We start from the raw sequence: 6,000 nt of genomic DNA, 5'->3' as shown, positions 1-6,000 counted from the left end.
CATAAATATATATCTCATAATATTATTTAAAATATTATAAATATCTTATAATATCTTTTAAATTAATTTATATGATCTCTAAATTAATATAAAATATTCAAAATTAATGAATGGATCAATGAACCGAACCGACCGAACCGGATACCCATAAATTTCTCGAACCATATTACTTTTTGGCAATCTCGAAACATGTTTTCTTTCTCTTCATCAACAAAGGTTTTAAGATATATTTCAAAAAAATTTGATGGATAATTTTATTATATTTTGATCTTACCCATATTGGGTCTATGCCCCGCCTAGAAGAGTTACCCGAAAGGCTTGCCAAGTGTTTTTTCAAGTGAGAAGTCTTTTAAAGTTGCGGCCGGCATATGATATATTTACAAACGCCGACCTTATGGATAAATGGGAAGGTCATGAGGTAGTTGCAAAACTAGTGGGCAACTAGCGCCTTAAACGCATATCCCACTATGAGGAGTGCTAGCAACACTCTCTTTTGAACACTCTCTCAAGCACTCACTTTCTTATTGGTTGAAACATGTGTGGGCCTCTCATTTTGAAAATAGGTCCCACATAAAGTAGTAGGACTCACACATGTTTCAACCAATAAAAAAGTGAGTGTTTGAGAGAGTGTTCAAAAGAGAGTGTTGTTAGCATTTCTCATCCCACCATTGAGACGTTTCGTCGATTTTTCAGGCCCATGGCCTTAGGCTCACAGGTTAGGATGTGGCTCATATCTCTAGGGAATGCGAGTGAACTTGAGTTTACATGTGTTTCAAAGGTGAAATCTAGTTGTTTATTTTTAACTTTACATCTTCTTTTGATCTGACTTGCTGCTTATTTCTTCTATATAAGTGTTACCCGGTCTTTTGAGTGAGTTTTTCGTCATTCTTGAAAATCAACTTCCCCTTTTGTTAGAGAAATTTCCTTTCTTTTCAAAATCCTTTTCTTGATCGTTTTATTTCTTTAGAACATAGTTTTTTTTTGCACTTAACCTCTACTCTTTGTATGCTCCCATTCGTTACATGTATTGTTCTTACCCTTATAATATTTTCTCATTTCTAGTCTTTATTTTTATTATGGCTCATAAATGATCACCCCGTAAACCTGTCAAGTAGGCATGTCAACAGGACGGGTCGGGGACGATTTTTACCTCCCCCAAACCCAAACCCGAATCCCCAATCAATCATCGTTCCCCTTCCCAAACCCAAACGGGGATGGAGAATTAAAACCTAAACTCGTCCCAATCGAGTTCGGGTATCCCCGCCCCGCCACCATCCATTTAGTAAAATCAATTATTTTAATGAAAATATTTATTTTTTAAAAAATCAAATTACATTATAAATAATAAAATAAAACAATCACAAAATATTTCATACATACATTTCAAATATTTTAAATAATAAATACAAATAAAATTATCAAAGCATTAGCCACATATTTAATGATATAAATTATGGAATAGAAATAATAATGTATATAATGAAATAAACGGGAAGGGTTAGGGATGGATACTAGTGTCCCAATTACCCGACCCATCCCCATATTTTATAATCGGAAACAACCCAAACCCAAATCCAAACCCAGTTAAAGTGGGTTTTCCCTGTCAATTTCGGGGAGGGTTCGGGTGGGTACCCACGAAAATGGGTTTTATTGTTACGCCTAGTGTCAAGTGATTCTAGGAGTGTCAATTCCTCATCCTTTGGTAGAATAGAAACCTCCTCTAGTTCAGATTCCAACTTTTTGTTTACGAGTCATTCCACTCAAATTATTAAAAATGTGCATGACAATTTTGAGTCTAAGAGGTTTTTCAGCGGTTCTCTTGACAAAGAAACTTCTCGAAATTAATCTTCCATTGACTTTCTTCTTTCTCACGACGATGTTAGAAGTGATCCTGCAGTGAGTTCTGCACTCGCTCTTTCCTCAGCTGCAGAAGATTCAATTATTCCTATTTTGACTTCTCTAGAGGTGAAGTTTATTTGTCTTGAACAGGGAATTAGCTCACTCCTCCATTAGATAATACTGATTCGTTTTTGGTCGGGATCCAAGTGGTTCTGAGATCATGGATCATCTCAAGCTTGGGATTTAGTTTACTGGTGTTGATTGGATAAGATCGTCACATACTGTTCGGGCTGATGAGATACCTTGAAGAAGTACCTGTCTCGTGGAGCCACCTGATGCAAGAAAATATAGCTGGATGGATTCCCAAATAATGGGAACCATATCCACTTTAAATAATCATGTGACCATTTTGGGGCTAACATAGAAGTGGGTCATCCTTCTGCTTGCCGGTTATCCCCGTGGAGTCAATTAAAAGGATTTGTAGAAACTTTAGGGAATACTTTTATCCATAGGATAAATTTCCGGTTGCTCTTGACCATATTTGAAGAGGAGGTGTTAATGTTCTTAAATATTTCCCCCTCGTATCTTCCTCCAAGTGCTTATGCTTTGATAAAGGTGCTTCCACTCTTGGATGATTACCGACTTTGGAAGACTTCCATTAGGTTATTTTCCTTTTTTTTGTGGTTCACACTTTGCTAAAAAATATACGGGATCAGGGGTTCACCTCACTGTTCCACGGCGTCCCTCAATTTAGTAATTGCATTGACTGCACAAACTCTGAACCAAGTCAAGTCTGGGCCACACTTTTTCCCTCAAAAATGTTGCGAAGTGAATACCACGTCACAACTGAATTTTTCAAAATTTCAAAAATCTCTCCATCGGAATGTTATAGCCTTTTTAATTTTTTATATCAATTAGAAGGTAGCGACATGATTCCCACGTCGCAAATACCTTTTTTTTTATAAAAAATTCCGACTCCCACCATGCTAACGTTATTTTAATTATTTTGTTAATAAAAATAGTAGTGACGTGATTATCACGTCACAACTACCTTTTTTAGCCACATGATAATCACGTCACAACTTCACGTGGCTAGGGAGAATTTTTCTTGTAGTGTACGTCAACAAATATACCTTGTCTGATTTTTTTTAGTAAATCATATCATCATGAGAACTATCTACTTAATATAAATGTAAGATTGTCATGATGACAACCCTAGACATAAACCCTAGCATTTGCTTATGTGTCACATCTTCACATAGCCTCATGCTTATGTGTCATCTCCACAAAATTCTACCTCCCAAATTTATACCAATTAAATATAATAATAATAATAATATTTAATTTTTAATGGACAATAAATTAATTTTTAAATTAACTTAAATTCTTCCAAATTACTAACAATATTTTATTATTTAATATTTTGTAACTCTCAAATATATTTCAATTATAAAGTATAAAAATATTAGATAAAAAACTTTTATATGTATGTATTTTAATATTTATACTTTTAATATTATTTTATTATTTAATATTTTATAACTCTCAAATATAAGTTTTATATGTATGTATTTTTATGTTTATATTTTTAATAATATTTTAATTTAATATTTTGTAACTCTTAAATATATTTTAATTATAAAGTATAAAAATATTAGATAAAAATACGTTTAGAATATGTATATACTTTTTAACTTTTATATGTATGTATTTTTATGTTTTATATTTTTAATAAAATTTTATTATTTAAATTCTACCAATTAAATATAATAATAATAAGAATTATATTTAATTTTTAATGGACAACAAATTAAATTTTACATTAACTCAAATTCTTCTAAATTTCTCATATAATGATAATAACAATATTCTATTATTTAATGTTTTGTAGGATTGCAATAAAAGATTATAAAAGTGGAGAATTTTATTGTAAAATATAAAAAAATTAATGCACCAGTTACATGTTTTTTTATTAAAGATTATGCAATTCTAAAGATTTTAAAAGTGGAGATTATAAAAAATTTATTGCAATTCAATTCTAGCTACGTGACACTCACATAATTCTAAAGATTATACGTTGCAATAAATTCTAAACAGAATTCAATTCTAAAGATTATGCAACAGTCAAGATAATGTAACACTCACATAATTATAAAAGTGGAGGTTATGAAAAATTTATTGCAATTATAAAAATTTAGCATTTAACAGTTAGAATATACGTTACAATAGTCTTTAATACAATAGTCTTTAATAAAATTGTAATGAAAAAAAGATAATAATCTTTAATAAAATATTCTAACATTTAACATTCGCATAGAATTTTAATAAAAATGAATTCTACAAAAACATTTATAAAGAATGAATTTAAATATAACTGTTAAATATTTTTTATGATTTTTTAATTTTATTAAATACAATAATAATGAATTAAATAATTCTAAAGAGAGAATAAAAACTTTCCATCTTCTACATTTTAACTTATTCCAAAAAAAAATAATTATCTTTTCTATTGAATATACGTTACAATTTTTTTACTTTTCAATTACTGTCTCTTTGAATTCTATGCATTCATTATAAATACTTCGAAAAATAGCCTTCAATTTCAATTTTTTTCATTTCTCTTTTTAAATTTGTTCTCTAGATTGTCTATTTCAAGAAATATGCATCAAATCATGTATATATACTAAACGTTGAATGTTGAATATAGATATTGGTTTTGATTTTGATTTGTAATCACTCTATAAAAGCTGCAATTTTTTAGCAACTTTTTAATTTTGTATTGTTATTTTTTTATCTTTCTTAATTTTTCTATTATCTTGATTATTTATTAGTTAATGTTTGGTTTTTATTTGTAATCACTTTTTAGCATTAATTTTGTAGCAGAATTTTAATTTTGTATTATTATAATTTTTTTTATCCTTCTTAATTTTTATATTATCTTGAGTATTCTATATATTAGTTAATGTTGTATGATACTAACTCAAGTAACTTGATCTTATCTTTATATTGTTATTTCAATTGCATCTTTAGTGTTCAAGAAATCGATGACAAATAACCTCTTAGAGGTAAGTTTGTCTCTCACCGTTTTAATTGCATCAACTAAATTTGAAATTATAAAATTTTACTTAAGAATTTTATCTTTATATTGTTAAAAATTTTATTTCGGAAGAACAAGAAAGGAATATAATTTTAAAAAAGTTTCCTTTTTCTCTCTTTTCCATTCTCCATTCTTATTATGTGATTTGAACAATTACTATATTATTTTATTTTACTTTCTCTTTACTATAATTTATTGGAAAAATAAATAAAGGTATAAAATTTTAAAAATTTAATTTATTGTCTTTTTTTTATTCATCATTTTAATTACATCTTGCAAGTGATTTGAACAATTAAAAAATTTGAAAATGAATTATAATATTTAAATATTATTAAATAATATTATCTATTAACGAATACAATAAGTTGGATAGTTTTTTATTTTTTTAATTGAGCATAAATAAAATTATTGTAAATAAAATAAACTTAAATGAAAAATTTATCTTAGTTTAAAATAAACATTTAACTAATATATAAAAAAAATCTTAACCTTAAGTTTCTCTCAATTTTTTATTTATGATTGATTTTTTTTACACTTGAGTGATTAATAAATTATTATTTTGTAAATTTTTAACTTCTAAATTATTAATATTATAATTGATTTAGATATCAAAACTAAATATTTTAACTAATTTCTATGTCTGTTGATGGTACATTTGAATAGAGACCATTAAAAATTCACAATAATTTATTTAGCCACAATAGTCTTGAGAGTGAAACTTAAACTATATTTGATAAACTTAAAATTTGATAAAGAGAATATTAGTGAAAATATAATCGAATGACTATATTTTAAACCTAAAAACCTATGTATTATGGGATAAGTGTGTAATAAAAAATATTATAATATAAATAAGTTGTTATCTACAAATCCTATATAACAAAAAATAAATATAAATGATATAAAAATACCAATCATATGCGAATAAAATATCATCTGATAGCACTATTAAAATAAAATATGATATCATATTTAAAATTGATTGAATACTATAAAACCATCTTAAATTATTTTTACTTTTATTTATTTTAAAAAATTTTAAAAATGTCTCTTTTACTAATTGA

Source organism: Vicia villosa, linkage group LG5 (assembly GCF_029867415.1).
Source record: "Vicia villosa cultivar HV-30 ecotype Madison, WI linkage group LG5, Vvil1.0, whole genome shotgun sequence".
Classification (NCBI taxonomy): Eukaryota; Viridiplantae; Streptophyta; class Magnoliopsida; order Fabales; family Fabaceae; genus Vicia; species Vicia villosa.
This window is presented reverse-complemented; position numbering follows the sequence as displayed.